We start from the raw sequence: 21,358 nt of genomic DNA, 5'->3' as shown, positions 1-21,358 counted from the left end.
GGAGGAACATGCAACTGCCCTAACATCCATATCCCGTTACACTGAAAGCCCGCACAGGACTAAACAAAGGAAGGGAAGAAAAAAAAAGGGAATCCTGAAAACCGAACTAGTTTACAGACTCTTAGTAAGGTTAGAGGTGGTGGATGGGAGGGAGGCCCTATGGTGTCAGGTCTCAGGTTTAGATCTCACCCACTTAAAAATTTCCCAGGAGTCCTTTGCTCCTCCCTTGCACCTCTTGGCAAATGGAGGCCCCGACGCCTGAAGTAAATGTTTTAAATGGTTAGGACTTCTGGGAAGGTGAGTCTTTGTTCCTCCCACGCACCTCTCGGCAAATGGAGGCCCCGATGCCTTGGTGCTTTGTTAAAGTGACTGGCTACTGGAAGCTCACCGTCTTTTTTTTGTGGGCAGAATGTAGATGTCCTGCAAAGCGGTCCCCAGTGTAGAAGACACCATATTGTAAGCAGCGAATGCAGTAGATTCGATTGTGAGAAGTGCAGATAAAGTACTGCTTCAGCTGAAAAGTATGTTGGGGCCCTTTGATACTGAAGAGGAAGGAGGTAAAGGAGCAGATGTTATATATTCGGCAGTTGCAGGGGAAGGTACCGTGGGGCTGTGGGTGATTGTTGGGAGTGAAGGCAGAGTGGACCAGGATGTCCCAGATGGATTGTTCCCTGCAGAAGGCAGACAAGGTAGGGAGGGGAATGTGTCTCTGGTGGTGGCATCTCACTGGGCATGTCAGAAATGGTGGCTCATGATCTTCTGGATGTGGATGCTGGTGGGATGATAGGTAAGGATAAGGGGAGCCCTTATCACTGTTGTGAGAGGAAAGAGAAGGGTTGAGGGCAGAATTGCAGGAAATGGGTCAGACCTGGTTGAGAGCTTGATTGACAGTGGTGCCAGGGAATCCTTGGTTGAAGAAGAAAGCGGATGTTTTGAAAGTTCCCTTGTTGACGTTGGCGTCATTGGAACAAATGTGATGGAGACAGAAGATCTGGACAATAGAATGGAGTCTTTACAGGAAGCAGGATGCGAGGATGTATCGTCCAGGTAGCTGTGGGCATTGGTGGGTTTATAGTGGATATTAGTGGCCAATCTATCTCCGGAAATGGAAAAAGAGATTGTGCAGAGGGGAAGGGAAGAATCAGAGATAGACCTGGTGAAAGTGTGGGTGGGGTGGAAAATGGAAGGGAAATCAATTAACTTTTCCAATTCTGGGCAAGAGTGAGAAGCAACACCAATGATACCATCGATATATCGGAGAAAAAGCTGTGGGTAGGGATCGGAACAGGACTGGAACAAGGAATGCTCACATACCCAACGAAGAAAATGAGAGGAGTTAAAAGAGAAGTTGTTGAGGGTAAGGATGGGATTGGCCAAGCAGAGGAGGGTAGTGGTTGGAGATGGTTCAGGCCTTTGCTCCAGGAAGAAGTGGAGACCCACGAGGCAATCCTATTGGTGGATGGATGTGTAAAGGGATTACGAGTCCTTGGTAAAGAAAAGGTGGCTGGAGCCAGCAAACTGCAAATTCTGAAACTGGCATAAAGTGTCAGAAGAATCACGGATGTCTGTGGTCTGGGCCAGGCAGAAAAGACTGAGTTGAGCTGAGTTCTGTGGAGCAGGAGCAGGCTCAAACAATAGGTCCGTCTGGGCAGTCCTGTTTGTAGATTTTTGGAAGTAGGTAGAAGAGACCTTGTGTGAGGCTGGGGGCTATCAGCTCGAAGGCAGTTGGGGAGGAGATCACCAGGTGAAGTGAGGTCAGTGACTGTTGTTGATCTAATAGCCAGAAATGTCATGGTGGGGTCATAGGCCAGGGAAGGGTAGGAGGAGGTATCTGAGAGCTAACGCTCTGCAATGTAGAGGTCAGTATGCCAAACTACAACATCATCAGTCTTATTAGTAGGCTTAATAACAAAATCAGGGTTGGATCTAACCACACAGTGCAATCAGTTTGGAGGTAGATAGGTTGGATTCGGTAAGGGGGCAGAGAAATTAAGACAGCCAATGTCACTTTGATAGTTCTCAATGAACAGATCAAATGGGGGTAAAAGGCTAGTGGGAGGTGTCCAGCTAGAGGGATAATGTTGGACCTGGGTGAAGAGATCTGTAGGACAGGGAGAGGACTTGTGCAAAGAAATGGGCATGGAGGTGAAGACGATGGAAGAAGAGTTCAACGTCATGCCAAGTTCAGGATTCATTAAGATGGGGATGCAGAGGGATCAAGTTGAGACCTTGGCTGAGTACAGAACTACACATACCTCTTTTGTTGGCTACGTCAAACTGTCCCTCTTCATTACCTACACAGGCACTGTGCCCCAACTCTTCCACTGTTACATCAATTACTGTGTTGGCGCAGTCTGCTGCACCCAGGCTAAACTGGAGCAGTTCATTGACTTTGCCCACAACTTCTACCCTGCCCTCAAATTCACTTGGTCACATTCGGACACCTCCCTCCCCTTTCTTGACCTTTCCTTTCCATCTCAAGCGACAGTGTACAGACAAATGTTTACTATAAACCCACAGACTCCCATAAGTACCTGGAGTACACCTCCTTCCACCCAGTATCCTGCAAGAACTCCATCCCATTTTCCCAATTCCTCTGCCACCATCTCACCCACTCAGATGAGGAGACCTTCCACTCCCAAACATCCCAGATGTCCACTTATTTTGATCAACGTATATTTCCCCCTCTGTTATCAAACAGCACTTCACAGCATCTTCTCTATTCCCTGCTCCACTGCTATAAATACCCCTCTCCAAAAACAATAAAGGCATGGCCGCCCTTGTCCTCATCTACCACCCCATCAGTGTCCACATCCAATATAAGATCCTTGAACACCTCTGCTAACTCCAACCAGAACCCCACCACTGATAACCTCTTCCTCTCCCCACCCCACTGTGCTTTCCACAAGGGCCATCCCTTCATCAATCCTTGGTTTGCGCCACTCTCCCCACCAAATCCCCGGAACTCTCAGGTATCTTCCCCTCCAACCCTAAAAGATGCAAAACCTGCTGGCACACCACCCCTATCCAGGGTCAGTCCTTCCAGCTGAGACAGAGGTCCACCTGCCTCTCCTCCAACTTGGTTTACTGTATCCGGTGCTCCTGCTGTGGTCTTCTCTATATCAGGGAGACCAAATGTAAACTCAGGGCATATGTCACCGAGCATCTCAGCTGGGCCTGTAGGGGCTAACCTGACCTCCCAGTCACCATCTATTTTAATTCCTCTTCCCACTCCCTATCCGACATGAGCATCCTAGGCCTCCTCCATTGCCACAGTGAATCAGACTGCAAACTGGAGGAACAACACCTCATCTTCTGCCTGGACAGTCTACAGCCCAGAGGCCTCAACATTTGAGTTCTCCAATTTCAAATAACCTCCTTTCGTATCCCCCTACTCCCTTCCCAGCCCCTCCCCCTCCTGTCCATTCCTCTGACCGACCCTTCCTTCCAGCTACCAACTGGACTCATTCCTCCCATTGTCCAACCAGGTTACATCCTCTTCCTGTGCTCACCTAGCCCTACCTCACCAACCCACCTCTCTCCCCACCTAAAACTCTTCCCTCACTACCCCCTCCCACCCCTTTATCTGCAGCTCCCCTTATTCCCATCCCCAGTCCTGAACAAGTCGATGAACTGCTCCAGTCCGGCCTGGGTGCAGGAGACTGCACCAATGCAGTCATTGATGTAACAGCGGAAGATTTGGGGCACAATGCTTGTGTAGGTACTGAAGAGGGAATGTTCGACGTAGCTGACAAAGAGGCAAGTGCAGTTCTGTACTCAGCCAAGGCCTCAACTTTACAATGGGGATGCAAAAAGATAATGAATCTTGCGCTTGGTATGACATTGAACTCTTCTTCCATCGCCTTCACCTCCATGCCCATTTCTTTGCACAATTCCTCTCCCTGTCCTTCACATCTCTTCTCCCAGCTCCAACATTCTCCCTCCACCTGGACACCTCCCTCTGGCCTTTTACCCCCATTTGATCTGTTCATTGAGAACTATCAAAGTGACATTTGTTGCCTCAATGTTTCTGCCCCTCTCACCCAATCCATCACCTGATGCTGCCTGGCTTGATGTGTTTTTCCAGCCTCCTGCTTGTCTGCCTTGGATTTCAGCATCTGCTGAATACAGAACATGGAGAATCGAAGAGTGAAAGGTAAGGAGGGATGGTGAATATCTGACAGGAGGTGGGGTTGGGGGAGGAGATGGAGTCAGAGAAAAAGGGAAGAAGTTTCCAGAATGCTATGGGCATCTCTTAGTTGTTGCATCTTGTGGGGCTTGATGCCTGAAAAGAAAAGAAGATGTTGATTGCTAGCACAGCGATTGAGACGGAAGATGAAGTGGAACTATGGAGTCGTGCAGCCCTGAGCCAACCGATATGGTGTTGTTTGAGAGAGAGGTCGACAGTGTGCATATGACACTGCATGGCACTGTGTGTGGATCTCAGGATACAGTGAGAGCAGTTATCTGTTGAATGTTGAACATCATGGAGAAAGTTATGATTCTGGCTGGAATCAAAGCACCAAGGATGAAATTTCAATTGGAATCTATGTGCAGTAAGTCTGAGCTGGAGGCAGTCACTGACGAATGTAATGTGGTTGTGGAAACCAGTTTTAGCAAATACCTAGTCAAACACTAGGGGTGACAGTGAAACTAATATCAGTGAATAAGAAAAAGATTTGAAACAGAAATCTTGTCGGGGAGAGGAGCTCGCAATGTGGTCGCCTCTACATTGGGGAAATGAAGCACAGACTGGGTGACCACTTTGCAGAACACCTATGTTTTGCCCGCAGAAAAGATCCTGAGCTTCCAGTTGCCTGCCACTTTAACACAGCACCCTGTTCCCTGGCCAACATCTCTGTCTCAGGCTTGCCTAGTGTTCCAGCAAAGATCAGCGTAAGCTGAAAGAACAACTCCTCATTTTCCACCTGGGGACTCTGCAGCCCTCTGGACACAATGTTGAGTTCGATACTTTTAGGGCCTGAAGCCCTCATCCCACACACAAATCTGTATTATCATAACATATTATCTATTGTTAGCTAATAACAACCTCCATTAACAGTAATTCACTCTCCTAGCCAGATCCTTATCCACTCCTTTGTCTGTCCATCTGTTCTACTTTCTCTTTGGGCTCAATCCCCACCTATAATTTATTCCTTATCCCCTATGTTCTGCATATAAACTAACATTTTCCTAGCCACCATCCCTTCTGAGGAAGGGCCACTGAAACCAAAACATTAACATTGATTTCTGTTCACAGGTGCTGTCAGACCTGATGAGCTTTTCCAGCAATTTACATTTGTGTAGTTAGATGTCAACAAGCTATTAGAGAAATGTCGGAACTTTGACAAACGTATTTACAAACACAAGGTATGAATATTTTTTGACATGACAGAACATCAAAATAGGTTTCAGAATGAAGTTTAAATCAAAAGTATGGGATTATCACATCAAATAGAATCATAGAGATGTATAGCATGGAAACAGACCCTTCGGTCCAACCCGTCCAGGCCGACCAGATATCCCAAACCAATCAAGTCCCACCTACGAGTACCCGGCCCATATCCCTCCAAAACTTTCCTATTCATATACCCATCCAAATGCATCTTAAATGTTGCCTCCACCACATCCTCTGGCAGCTCATTCCATACACGTACCACCCTCTGCGTGAAAAAGATGCCCCTTAGGTCTCTTTTATATCCTTCTCCTCTCACCCTATACCTATGTCGTCTAGTTCTGGACTCCCCAACCCCAGGGAAAAGACTTTGCCTATTTATCCTATCCATGCCCCTCATAATTTTGTAAACCTCTATAAGGTCACCCCTCAGTCTCTGACGCTCCAGGGAAAACAGCCCCAGCCTGTTCAGCCTCTCCCTGTAGCTCAGATCCTCCAACCATGGCAATATCCTTGTAAATCTTTTCTGAACCCTTTCAAGTTTCACAACATCTTTCCGATAGGAAGGAGACCAGAATTGCATGTAGTATTCCAACAATGGCCTGACCAATGTCCTGTACAGCCACAACATGACCTGCCAACTCATGTACTCAATACTCTGACCAATAAAGGAAAGTATACCAAATGCCTTCTTCACTATCCTATCTACCTGCGACTCCACTTTCAAGGAGCTATGAACCTGCACTCCAAGGTCTCTTTGTTCAGCAACACTCCCTAGGACCTTATCACTAAGTGTATAAGTCCTTCTAAGATTTGCTTTCCCAAAATGCAGCACCTTGCATTTATCTGAATAAAACTCCATCTGCCACTTCTCAGTCCATTGGCCCATCTGGTCCAGATCCTGTTGTAATCTGAGGTAACCCTCTTCACTGTCCACTACACCTCTAATTTTGGTGTCATCTGCAAACTTACTAACTGTACCTCTTATGCTCACATCCAAATCATTTATATAATTGACAAAAAGTAGCGGGCCCAGCACTGATGCTTGTGGCACTCCACTGGTCTCAGGCCTCCGGTCTGAAAAAATATGAGGTATTTGGAAATTCCAGGACTTTTTCAATTATACAAGATTTCAGGATGCTTTATCATGTGAACATTTGTGTGCAGAAGTTTTGCCATATGCATGGATAAATGGGCAGAACCTTTTTTTTGTCAGAGGTTTATTTTTCTATTGTAACCATTCAGCTAAATCCATGGTACTACATGTTTTTTAGACCATTTAGATTTTTGGAGCTGACAATCAACCAGATTCTCTTTTTGGTTCAGAAAAGAAACAGACATTTATGGAGAAGCTCAACAGGTGTGGCAGATCTGTGGAGAGAAAATAGAGTCAACGTTTCAGGTCCAATGACCCTTCATCAAAACAGACTCTGCTTTCTCTCTGCAGATGTTGCAGATTTGCTGAACTTCTCCAGCAGTTTTTGATTTAGTTTCAGATTTCCAGCATCACAGTTCTTGGTTTTATTATTTGTTTCTTTTCTGGTGATTTTAATGGGCTGTGCCCTATACCTCAGAAAAAATACTTGCATTAGTCCTGACACCAAGTATCAAAGGGGTATAATTATTTTCTTAGCTTGGCAATGGTTCTTATGGATAATGGCTCTTTTTCCTGGATTGAAGATAAACAGCTAAATTCCTACACTGCAGAAGTACTGTAAAATGCACAATATTACATAAATCCTGCACAATGTATTAAATTTGTTCTGAAGCCAATTCGTTAGAGATATTTATTTGAGAACTTCAGTTTCTAGGATTATTGAAGTGCCAGGAATCATTTATTTTGGTAAAAGATCCTTGTAATGACTGTGGAATATAGATTTAACTAGCCTGTTGGAAATCTTGTGATTTAAGATTTGTGCTGAAAGTTGGTTGCTTGATGTACTTTCAGAAAAATCACCTGAATGTTTAAGGACTTGATTTTATGGCTGTCCTGTTGGAAAAATGTTTGCAGTTTTGGAGTTTCAGATTTGGCTTAGTGTGGCAAAGTATACTATGAGAAAGTTCCTGAACTCAACATTCCTGTTTCTGAAGTACCTTTGGGTGAATTTAGCATGTAATGTGATTGGTCTTCTGAAAGAGAGTGACTGAATGAACTCCCTTGTGTTACATTTTCTGAGCAAGTTGAGTCTGCAAAGACCCCACAGACAAGCATTTGTCATTAGTAATTTGACCACATGGTAGGCAACCAGATCTACAGATTTCAGTGCATCCATTGCCTTTTCTTTTGCCTTCTAGAATGACTACCCCCCCCCCCCCCCCCGCCCCATCAGAAAACTTTTTTTCTTAAAATAATCTCTCCAGAGAGAAATTCAGTTTTCCCCTTACCCTAAATGTTTGTACAGATGTATTGTTTTTCAGCTGTTTGGAGGGGTAAACATTTCTATTTACATATTGCAAGTTGTTTGTGTTAATCAACTCTATATTTTCATGAGAACAAACAATAACAGAACGTTTTTTTTAAAACACCTCGCAAGTGTGACAGTATTTCTGAAGAGAAAATATAATTGACTGTTCAAGTCCTGTGACCCTTCTTTAGAAACGAACACTAACATGAACAAAGCAGAAAGCTTCCAGAGGTCTTTTGACTCACTAATGAAGTTGATGAATCATAAAACTATGGAAAATTGAAAGAATTCAGGTAAGGCTTAAAACAGCTATCATTATCAGTTTGAGATCAGATGTCAAACCAATATGCTTATTCATCTCAAGGAAAGTTCCACATCCACTTTCAAAGAAAGTGTAGCAAGAAATCTGTCAATGTTGCAAGTTAACTCACCTGTAATGAATTAAACAAGTCAACCTTTAGGTATGGTTCCAGTGTTAAAATCAAACCAATCAATTTTAAGTATGTGATGACTTCCTATTTAAGCAAACCAATGGAAATGAAGATCAAACCAATGAATGTCTGTTGAGCAGATTCTAAAAAAAGTTGGCAAAAAGCACTTCTTTCACCAAACTAATTATGAACAGTTGTTTTTGGCAATGATCTTCAGTTTAAGAATCTAAATTACTGACAATATATATTACAGCATTTGAAATTATTGCTTATGTTAGAATAAGATTTTTGTTTTTGCAAAAAGGATGGATCTAATTCATGGTTCCACCACATATGAACATGATCCCAGAATGACAGTACAGTTTCAATGCTTGCAAGAAACAGGATTTGCTCTCGTTGACAAATGTGAGCACTTGTAAGCAATCATTAAACTTTGGGACACATCATTCATATAGTAGGCAGTGCAGCTGACTCCTAAAACTAGGGCAATCGAAGGTTTCCCACCACCAGCAATATCATCAAATTTCAAAGATTCATGAATATGGTAGATCAAGTAGAAAAATTATTGACTTAATTTGGGATGGGTAAATGAACCACTATAATAGCTTAGCTAGGACCAAGTATGGGTGTTGGTGAGAAAATCAGCACATTTCATTTGAGAGGTTAAAATAAATATTTCCCTAGACATCTCGCTATGACCCAGAAACAGCACAGATACATCAACAACATGAGGAAGAATGCATTTTTTCATGTACACAAAGATGGAATCTGTAGACTAACATATATCAATTCCATGTTGTTATGAAACGGGGGAAACCCCTCTGCTAATCAAAACCTGATACACAAAGAAGCTCACCTCGCTGTAATCTGTTAAATTTTGAGACAAAAAAACTATCCCAGATTTCACTATTTAAAGTAAAGATTAACAATTTTATTCTTTAAGTCCAACAGAGAACATTAGAACCACTATTTTCAACTCCTTTCTCTTAAACCTATCTTTTACCTCCCACATTACAACACTTGCCCAATTAAAAAAAATAAGATTTACAAAAAATAAAATCATGTTTCAAAACCAGTCAACTTTGTCAATTCTCCTTTGTAGATTTTTCAAGGGCAGTTTCAGTGTGCTGCTGCATACATTCCTTATGGACAAGTACCTTTCAGAGAACTATTTGGCCAGAAGTCTATATTTGTTGGTTTTCTTGGCAGTTCTCCCACTAACTGTTAAAAATGTCCAGTTTTTATACCCCAAAACTTGGAATTATTTCATTGGTTTGATGTCATAAAAATACTAATTTCAAATTCGATTGGATTTTGGTATCTGGTGTATAATTTAAACTGGCCAAATTTGAATTTGTTTTTGTTCCATGGCATGCAACACCTGATAATAAGACCATAAGACCATAAGACATAGGAGTGGAAGTAAGGCCATTCGGCCCATCGAGTCCACTCCGCCATTCAATCATGGCTGATGTGCATTTCAGCTCCACTTACCAGCATTCTCCCCATAGCCCTTAATTCCTCTAGACAACAAGAACCTATCAATCTCGGCCTTGAAGACATTTAGCGTCCCGGCTTCCACTGCACTCCGTGGCAATGAATTCCACAGGCCCACCACTCTCTGGCTGAAGAAATGTCTCCGCATTTCTGTTCTGAAATGACCCCCTCTAATTCTAAGGCTGTGTCCACGGGTCCTAGTCTCCTCGCCTAACAGAAACAATTTCCTAGCATCCACCTTTTCAAAGCCATGTATTATTTTGTACGTCTCTATTAGATCTCCCCTTAATCTTCTAAACTCCAATGAATACAATCCCAGTATCCTCAGCCGTTCCTCATATGCTAGACCTGTCATTCCAGGGATCATCCGTGTGAATCTCGGCTGGACACGTTCCAGTGCCAGTATGTCCTTCCTGAGGTGTGGGGACCAAAACTGGACACAGTACTCCAAATGGGGCCTAACCAGAGCTTTATAAAGTCTTAGTAGTACATCTCTGCTTTTATATTCCAACCCTCTTGAGATAAGAGACAACATTGCATTCGCTTTCTTAATCACAGACTCAACCTGCATGTTTACCTTTAGAGAATCCTCGACTAGCACTCCCAGATCCCTTTGTGCTTTGGCTTTATTAATTTTCTCACCATTTAGAAAGTAGTCCATGCTTTTATTCTTTTTGCCAAAGTGCAAGACCTCGCACTTGCTCACGTTAAATTCCATCAGCCATTTCCTGGACCACTCTCCCAACCTGTCTAGATCCTTCTGTAGCCTCCCCACTTCCTCAGTACTACCTGCCTGTCCACCTAACTTCGTATCATCGGCAAACTTCGCTAGAATGCCCCCGGTTCCCTCATCCAAATCATTAATATATAATGCGAACAGCTGTGGCCCCAGCACCGAACCCTGCGGGACACCGCTCGTCACCGGCTGCCATTCTGAAAAAGAACCTTTTATCCCAACTCTCTGCCTTCTGTTAGACAGCCAATCCTCAATCCATCCCAGCAGCTCACCTCGAACACCATGGGCCCTCACCTTGCTCAGCAGCCTCCCGTGTGGCACCTTATCAAAGGCCTTTTGAAAGTCTAGATAGACCACATCCACTGGGTTTCCCTGGTCTAACCTACTTGTTACCTCTTCAAAAAATTCCAACAGGTTTGTCAGGCATGACCTCCCTTTACTAAATAATTGTTTCAACCAAGTGTTATGTTTTTAAAATGTTCAGGACACTCTGTACTTTCAGTCAGTTCTTGCTAGCTTCTTCTCTCTCTTAAAGATACAGGACACCTCTACACTTTCATATGACCTCCCTCGAAGAAAAAAATGAATCATCATAATGAAAAGATGGCTTCATTTTTTTCTTTATTCCTGAACCACATTATCATGACATAAATATGACATTAATCTAAGTTCATATATATATATATATATATATATATACATAACATTGAATAAATACCAATCTTATCTATACTTTATCAGTTAAATCCACAATAATGCATCTGTAAATACATTCTTATGGTATATAAATTAAAAGTCTGTAACATAAGATTCCAATGAAATATTCTCATTCTTGTCTTTAAAGTGTTCTAAGAATGTAAGAGGATTGTGATCCATTCACACAACTGTCTCTAACACATTGTTCGTGATGTACACATTATAATGTTATAAGGTCAGTACCAAACTCAATAGTTCTTTGTCGATTATGGAATATTTCCTCTCATGGATGTTGAGTTTCTTTGAAAAGTAACCAACTGGCAGTTCAATCACATCATCATCTTCCTGTAGCAGTACAGCACCAATTCATATGTCACTGGCATCGATGGCAACTTTGAAAGCTTTTGGAAAGTTTGGTGTAGATAAAACTGGTGCAATGGTTAATATTGCTTTCAAATGGTCAAATGCCTCCTGGCATTGCTCGTTCCACTGAAACTTTGTGCTCTTCTTCAGCAAATCAGTTTATGGTGCCACTGCATTGTTGAAGTTTGGAACAAATTTCTGATAGAATCTGTTTAGTCCCTAGAATCGAAGCACTTCTTTCTTCGAGTTTGGTCATGGAAATTCCTCAATAACCTTCATCTGGGCCTTCTATGGGGTCAACCTTCCATGACTGATGTTATGTCCCAAGAACATTCCTTTCACAAATTCAGTTTTGTTGAATTTATTACCAGTTTTGCTTCACGTAGTCAATCAAAGAGCTCTGCCAACTATACCAAGTGATCTTTCCAGGACTTGCTAAAGATCATGACATCTTCCAAATAGACTGAACACTTTGTTAACTCAGCCACAACTCTGTTTATGAGTCTTTGTAATATGGTGGGTGCATTCTTCATTCCAAAGGAGATCACTTTGAATTGACATAGTCCATCTGGGAGAAAGTGAGGACTGCAGATGCTGGAGATCAGAGCTGAAAATGTGTTACTGGAAAAGCGCAGCAGGTCAGGCAGCATCCAAGGAGCAGGAGAATCGACGTTTCGGGCATGAGCCCTTCTTCAGGAAAGGAATCCAGGAGAATCCTTTCCTGAATAAGGGCTCATGCCCGAAACGTCGATTCTCCTGCTCCTTGGATGCTGCCTGACCTGCTGTGCTTTTCCAGCAACACATTTTCAGCATAGTCCATCTGGGGTTACAAACACAACAATTTCTTTTGCCGATTCTTTTACAGGTACCTGTCAGTATCCACCCAGTAAGTCCAACTTGGTGATGTAACTGGCTTGTTCAACTTTCTTGATAAAGTCCTCCAAACTCAGTTTTGGATATGAGTCCAGTTTTGTAACAGTGTTGACCTTGTGGTAATCCATGCAAAATTGTTGAATCCTGTCTGGTTTGGGAACTAAGATGATCGATGAACTCCACTCGCTCTGGTTTGATTCATTGATATCTTTACTGAGCATTGCCTCCACCTCATTCTGGGATGGTCTGACTTTGAAAGGATTATGCTGATAGGGGTGTTGTTTTATTGGAGCAGTATTCCCTCGATCTCCTTCATGTACAATAGCATTAGTCTTCCCCATCTGATTTCTATACATGTCCTTGTACTGCAGTAACAAACCTTTCAATTGTGTTCTATGCTCCTGAGACAGAGAGTTTACTAACCTATCTCACTCCTCAAAGACTTCTAATTTTTTAACATATTTTGAGGCACATCAAAATCCACAATATCTGGATTTGATTCCTCAGTTTGCAGGGCAGTAACTGACACCTGTTTCTGCAGTTCTTTTGTCTCTAGTATGATATGGTTTCAACATGTTCCCATGACATACCCGATACAGATTCTTTATCTATCTTGCATCTTTACTAGATAGTTCTCTGACTCAACTTTTTTCTCAATCTGATAGGGACCACTAAACCTGTCTTTGAAGGGATCTTCTATCAGTGCTACCACTACTAGCGTGTCATCTCCTCGGGAAAATGTCCGAGTTTCAGAGTTTTTAATCTGCCACCTGCTTCATTCTATGCCGTACCCTCTGTAGGCATTGTTTAGCTAACTCACTGACTTGATTTAGTCTCTACCTCACCTCCGATACATACTCTAAGTTTGAGATCTCTGACTTTGGTCTTGTCAATTTCTCTTTGATTAATTTCAAAGGGCCTTTCACCTCATGCCAGAATATTAACTCGAATGAAGTGAACTGAATAGATTTGTTTAGGGCATCTCTAACAGCAAACAATACAAATGGAATACCTTTATCCCAATCATTTGGGTAATCCTGACGGTATGCTCTCAACATTGTCTTCAAGGTCTGATGCTACCTGTCTAAACCTCCCTCAGGAACAGGATGGTGTGCACTTGATTTAAATTGCTGTATACTTAAGCTATTCATGACCTCCTTAAATAGCCTAGCAGTAAATTTAGACCCTTGATCTGACTGAATCTCTTTGGGTAGCCCGTACTGTGTGAAGAAAGCTACTAACTCGTCTACCACCCTTTTTGCCTTTATACTCCATAATGGAATTGCCTCTGGATATCTGGTAGACACATCCATTATGGTCAACAATTATGCTTGTTTCCACTTTTAGTTCTCAGGATGGGACCTACACAATCAATTATAGCCCACGTGAAATGTTCTACAAATGCAGGATTTGCTAACAAAGGTGCTGGTTTTATGACAACTTGTGGCTTACCCACCATTTAGCATTTATGGCACATACAGCAAAAGCTAACCACATCCTTGTGCTTTCCAGGCCAATAAAGATGTTTTTGTATCTTAGTCTGAGTCATTCGTACATCTAGGTGACCTCCTACAGGTACTCGTGTTACTTGTAACGCTTGCTGTCTGTATGCTACCGGCAACACAATCTGGTGCACTTCGGCCCATTTCTCCTCTGCACTAACCTGCTGTGGTCTCTATTTCCACCTTAGGAATCTATCTTTCAGATAATAACCCTCAAGAATATTCTCTTTCTCCTTTTCAGAGTACGTATCCATATAATTAACCTTTTATTGCCTTGTCTTTCGGTTGCAAGTCCCTTAGCCTTTCAGGACTAAACACTGCAGCCTGACCTTCTGTCTGTTCAGGATTTTTCTGCACCATTACGTCAAACAAGGTGTCTGCTAACTGAACCTCAACTCTTTCATCTTCTCTTTTAATCTCTATCCTGTCTTAACTAAGTCGCAACTTCTCAAGTTCAAATTTTCTCTATTTTTGCTCAGCTTCACCTTCTCCCTCTCTCTGTCCCTTTGTTTATCTTCTAAAACCATTTTCTACATTTGCAATTTAAGTTTTTCTAACTCTAGCGCACTTGTCTGTTTATCTGACACACCTAAATGTTTGAGTAATTCCCTTGCAATTTCAGCTTTACGTTTGTGTTTGGTTAAACCCAAACCTAACCTCTTTGCTAATTCGAAGTGTATGGTCTTTTATTTACTTTCTAAACTTTCTTGGCAAATTTGGGAATCATCTTCAAATCCCAGAACCACTTTAGCAATTTTAAGAGCCATTTCTCTCACTTTTAACTTAACCAACCACAAGTCACCAAAATTAAACAGATTGTCTCACCTATGCTTTATTTAAAAATCTAGGACACCAACAGGCAAGTGTTTAAATCTACTGGGCTTCCTTCGTACCCCAAATCCATTCAAATCTGTCTAAATATCAGACTGGATCTGTCTAAACCTATTCAAATCATGTACGCAAAGATGGAGGCTGTAGACCATTCCAGATCGATGAATAAAATAGAGCAAATAAATGTAATAATTTAGAGTGAAAAAAATCACAGGAACACAGGCTGGGAAGAACTTTTCAGGAGATGACCTTTGTCCAAAGTTTACCATTGAAATAGACTACAAACCCATGTTACATTAATGTCATAATTATTGAATAAATTAATAATTATTTAATAAGTACCAAAAAGCTGGAAAAAGATGCCATTGCAAGATAAAGATTTTGCATAAGATTAATGAGGTTCAATGTCAAAACCAAGTATGTCCAGGAAATGCATCAAATAACAACTGACACATTGTTGTGTCTTTTCTGTTGAAAAACTTGTGAAATAAGGTAGAAGTTTTATTGAAGAGTGAAGTCCTGAACTTCATTAAATACAATTTAGTGGAGGCAGTGGTGTCATAGTAATGTCATTGGAGTAATAATTCACAGGTTCAGCTCTATCCCCTTGGGACATCAGCACAAAGTCTGTCTCAGTTGCTGGTAAATTTTATTAATTGGATTTAAATTCTGGATTGAAAAGATACTCTTATTAATCGTGACCATGAAACTAATCAATTTTTATCAAACCCATGTCGTTCACTAATGTCTTTTTGAGGAAGGAAATCAGCTACCCTTTCATTTATGGCTTGCATATGACTCCAGACCAATAGCAAAGTTAGTTTTTAAATGGCCCTTTGTACTGGCACAGTAAGCCTCAAAGTTGAAGGGAAATTAGAGGTGAAAGCAAATGCTAGAGTTATCATTGTCTGCATTTTTTTTCATATTCATAGTAAATGGCATTGCTTGCTGTGCCCGCATTTCTTAGCCATCCCTATAGATGTTCTTGAGAAAGTGTTAATGAGCTGCCGCCTTGAACATAAAGGTCCATTTACTGTAGGTAGATCTATAACGTTGTTATGGAGGGGGTTCCAGAATTTTAACACAAAGAGACTGAAGGAACAATGATATTTTCCAAGTCAAGACTGTGAGTGACTTGGGGGGGAATTTACAGGTGGTTGTATTTCCATGTATCTGTCTTGTCCTTTTTAGATGGTAGTTGTAAGTTGTAATTACAGTAAGGTGTTTAGTGAGGTTCCACATGGCAGGTTATTGCACACAATAAATTTTCGGGATTGAAGGCGATTTAGTGGTTTGGATCAGAAATTGGCCAGCTGAAAGGTGACAGAGGGTGGTGGTTGATAGGAAATGTTCATCCTGGAGCTCAGTTATCAGTGGTGTGCCACAAGGATCTGTTTTGGGGCCACTGCTGTTTGTCATATTTATAAATAATCAGGATATGGGCGCAGAAAGATGGGTCAGTAGCTTTGCAGATGACACTAAGGTCAGCAGAGTTATGTATAGTGCCAAAGGAAGTTGTGGGTTACAGAGGGACATAGATAAGATGCAGAGCTGGGCTAAAAGTGGCAAATAGCGTTTAATGTAGAGAAGTGTGAGGTAGTTTACTTCAGAAGAAATAATAGGAATGTAGAGTACTGGGCTAATGGTAAAATTCTTGGCAGCATAGATGAATCGAGAGATCTCTGTGTCCTGGTACATAAATCCCTGAAAGTAGCCACCAGGTTGATAGGATTGTTAAGAAGACATATGGTGTGTTGGCATTTATTGGTAGGGGGATTGAGCTTAGGACCACGGGGTCATGTTTCAGTTGTACAAGATACTGGTAAGACGGCATCTGAATATTGCGTACAGTTCTTGTCACCATATTATTGGAAGGATGTGGAAGCTTTGGAAAGGGTTCAGAGGAGATTTACTCGGATGTTGCCTGGTATGGAAGGAAGGTCTTGTGAGGAAAGGGTGAGGGAACTGAGGCTGTTTTCATTGAAGAGAGGAAGGTTGAGAGGTGACTTAATCGAGATGCATAACATAATCAGAAGGTTAAATATGGTGGCAGTGAGAGCCTTTTTCCGTGGATGCTGAAGGTTAACATGAGGGGACACAGCTTTAAATTGAGGGAATGATAGATTTAGGACAGATATCAAGGGTAGTTTCTTTACTTATTAGTAGGGGCATGGAACGGCCTGCCTGCAACAGTTGTAGACTCGCCAACATTAAGGACATTGGATATGCACATGGATAATAATGGAACAATGTAAGTTAGATAAGCATCAATTTATTTTCACAGGTCAGCACAACATCGAGGGCTGAAGGGCCTGTACTGCGCTGAAACGTTCAACGTTCTGTTGTCATGGGTTTGCCAGGTGCTATCTTAGGAGACATGGTGAATCTTTGCAGTATACTTCGTAAGTAATACACATGGTTTCTACTGGTTGTTGCTGCTGGGGAGATGATGAATATATCTGGATTTGGTCAAAAGTGTGGTGCATTCCTGATGACATTCCAAATGACATTCCTGATGAAGAGCTTATATTTGAAACAGCAATGCTCCTGCCCGGCTGTGCTTTTCTAGCTCCACATTTTTTGACTCTGACCTCCAGCATCTGTAGTCCTCACATTCTCCAAATCTGGATGTGGTGCAAATCTGCTCTGTCCTGGATTTTGTCAAGCTTCTTGAGTAGTATTGGAGCAGCAATCATTCAGACAAGGGACAGTACTCTATCACACTTATGACTTGTGGATTGTGGATAAGTTTTGGTCTGTCTGGAGGTGAGTTACTTGCTGCAGGATTCCTAACCTCTGACCTGATCTTTTAATAACAGTATTTCAATTCCTTTTCAGTCAGTTTCTGGTCAATGATAGCCTCCACAATGTTGATAGTAGAAGAATTAGTGATGGTAATGCCATTGAGTGTCAAGGAACAATGGCTGGATTCACTCCTGTTGTAGATGATCCTTCAGTGGTACAAATGTTTCATGCCACTTGTCAGTCCAAGCCTGGTTATTGTCCAGGTCATTTGGGCAATAACTGTTTTGGTATCTGAGCAGTCATGCATGTAGCTGAAAATTATGCAATCATCAATGAACATTCTCACTTCGGGCATTATGATGAAGGGAAGGTAATCGATGAAGCAACTGATGAAAGTAAAATGAATTACCTGCAACAACAAAGAGATCAGAATAAAATTGGAAAGCTCAAAAATTGATAAATGTAGGGTGATGTATGTTATTCATGGAATTAATAGTTTTGAGAAAGGTGGGGAGATGCAACAGACAATATTCGTGCAAGTGTACTTCATTAAGAATGTGAGTCATCCAAAAAGGAATAGTTCTAGGTTAGATGTCATGTTAAGCCTTACCTAGTAAATAGTTAGAAAAATGTTGAATAAAGGCTAAGTTAGCAATATTCAAATGTCAAGTAGTCCTGATTAATCTTAATCCCACTACCATGGTAAGAGACGATGTGGCAGCATACCACAAATGATGCTGATCCTAGCTGCTCTATGAAGTCCATTTTAGTGATAGAATGGGTTATTCCTATGGAAGAGGCATGAATCTCACTGTACAGATGTTCAGTCTTTGGCTGTGTTCATAATGCTATCCTCCAGATCGGCTCATCTTGCAAATAAATATATATACAGAGGAGTGCCTTAAGGGTGCCAGGATGGCTCAGTGATTAGCACTGCTGCTTCACAGTACCAGGGATCTGGGTTCAATTCCAGCCTCCGGCAACCGTCTCTGTGGTGTTTGCCCATTCTCTCCGTGTCTATGTTGGTTTCCTCTGAGTGCTCCAGTTTTCTCTCCCATGGTCCAAAGATGTGCAGGTTAGGTGAATTGGCCATGCTAAATTGCCAGCAGCGCCTGAGTTGTGCGGGCTAGGTAAACTCGCTATGCAAATGCAGGGTTACAGGGGTGGGGTAGGGTAGGGGGGCAAGACTGGGTGGGATGTTCTTCAGAGGGTTGGTGTCGACTCAATGAGCCAACTGGCTTGCTTCCATTCTGTAGGAATTCTATGATTCTGTTAATAAGTTATGTAAAACAATCTTGAATTCTACCTTGAAGTCACTATTGACATATATAATCTGTACAGTTATCACTGAACAGTAATAGATGTAATTTCAACATTTTAAAATCGGTTTATGGCATTGGTAAAAATAGCATGCTGGTTGCACATTTTTTCTAGTTACTCTGAAGAGGTGTAATGTGACTGTTTTGTGAGTCACTGGGATGGTTTCGATGATATTGCCCAACAATACTGTCAAATACAGAAATTTTGATGTAAATCATGGATCCAGCAACAATTGAAGGACTACGATTTAAGTTAAAATGAAGATGGCTCATGACTATGGAGTGTTGGTGTTCCTGTGATATTGTCACTAATACACTTGATCATAAAGTGGGCTGAGATCCTGTTGAAGTACTTTTTTAGAGCAAATGTACCCTATTCACAGAGCACTAAAAATTGAGGTTTTGGGGACTATGAGTTCAGTGACGGAATCAGCAATGAAGCAGTTCGTTTTGCACTGGTTGTTGTCCACCTTCTTGAGATTTATTTTATTTGCATGTATCCAGATGACTGTTGGGTATTCCATCACAGTTTTGGCTAAAATTTTGTTTTTAAGTAATGAAAAAGCTTTGTGGAATCAGGGGAGAGATTCATTCATTGCAAACCATTCACTGCCTGCCCTGCTTCTGTAACCACAATGTTGATATTGCTAATTTTGCAAAGTTCTTGGTACAGAATGACCCTCAATATTTTGATTGGGGTTTGATCATGGTTGAGAGCATTGAATCAGGGGAGGGGGTGGTTGAACATTTCCTTGAAAATAATTACCTCACAATCTGAGCCATATGGACATGATCCATCCATCCTTCAGCAAGCACCACAATTATTAACTTAGACATTATATTTCTGAGGAGATGATGTAATTCCATACTCTCAAGTCTCCATTGCTAATTTTTTCCATTGATATTGCCTGCTTTCACCATTCTTCATATAAACTAAATCTGGTTAAGTGAAGTCTTGGCACCCCATCAAAGTCATAGGTGTGTACGGCACAGAAACAGGCCCTTCGGTTCAACACATTCACACCGACCATATATCCTAATCTAAACTAGTCCCATTTGCCTATACTTGGCCCATATCCCTCTAAATCGTTCCTGTTCATATACCCATCCAGATGCCTTTTAAATGTTGTAATTTTACCAGATTTCACCATTTCTTCTGGTAGCTCATTCCACACATGCGAGGGAACATGAGGTAGCTTTGGCAAATAGGTTTAAGGAGAATACAAAGGGATTCTATAATAGCACCCCTCAAAGATCAGCAAGGCAGCCTATGTGGAGAACTGCAGGAGATGGGGGAGATACGAACAAGTATTTTGCAGCACTATTTACTGTGGAGACGGACATGGAAGATAAAGGATTTGGGGACATAGATGGTGACTTCTTGAAAAATGTCCATATTACAGAGTAGTGGTGCTGGATGTCTTAAGATGCTTAAAGGTGGATAAATCCCCAGGTCTTGATTGGGTGTACCCTACAATTCTGTGAGAAGCTAGGGAAGTGATTGTTGGACCCCTTGCTGAGATATTTGTATCATCGACAGTCCCAGGTGAGGTGCCAGAAGACTGGAGGTTGGCTAACATGATGCCTCTATTTAAGAAAGGTGGTGAGGAAAAGCCAAAGAACTATAAACCAGTGAGTGTGACATTGGTGGTGGGCAAGTTGTTGGAGGGAATCCTGAGAGACAGGATTTACATGCATTTGGAAAGGCAAGGACCGATTAGACGTAGTCAACATGGCTTTGTGCATGGGAAATCATGTCTCACTGACTTAGATTTTTTTGAAGAAGTAATGAAGAGGATGGATGAGGGCAGAGCAATGGACATGATCTATATAGACTTCAGTTAGGCATCCAACAAGGTTCTTCATGGTAGACTGTTTAGCAAGGTTAGATCTCATGGAATACAGGGAGAACTAGCCATTTGGATACAGAACTGGCTCGAAGACAGAGGGTGGTGGTGCAGGGTTGCCTTTCAGACTTGTGGCCTGTAACCAGTGGAGTGCCACAAGCATCGGAGCTGTGTCCACTACTTTACTTCATTTATATAAATGATTTGGATGTGAACGTAGGATGTATAGATAGTAAGTTTGCAGATGACACCAAAATTGGAGGTGTAGTGGACAGCGAAGAAGATTACCTCAGAGCACAATGAGATCTTGATCAGATGGGCCAATGGCAGGTGGAATTTAATTTAGATAAATGTGAGGTGCTGCCTTTTCAAAAGGCAAATCAGAGAATGACTTATACACTTAATGGTAAGGTCCTGGGGAGTGTTGCTGAACAAAAAGATCTTGGAGTGCAGGTTCACAGTTCCTTGAAAGTGGAGTTGCAGGTAGATAGGATATTAAAATAGGCATTTACTTTATTTTCCTTTACCGGACAGAGCATTGTGTTGGGAGATCATGTTGTGGCTATACAGGACATTGGTTAGGTCACTTTTGGAATATTGTGTGCAATTCTGGTCTCCTGCCTATCAAAAGGATTTTGTGAAATTTAGAAGTGTTCAGAAAAGATTGACAAGGATGTTGCCAGGGTTTGAGGATTTGAGCTGTAGAGAGAGGCTGAAT

Source organism: Chiloscyllium punctatum, chromosome 9, assembly GCF_047496795.1.
Source record: "Chiloscyllium punctatum isolate Juve2018m chromosome 9, sChiPun1.3, whole genome shotgun sequence".
Classification (NCBI taxonomy): Eukaryota; Metazoa; Chordata; class Chondrichthyes; order Orectolobiformes; family Hemiscylliidae; genus Chiloscyllium; species Chiloscyllium punctatum.
Note: the sequence above shows the minus strand (reverse complement) of the source record.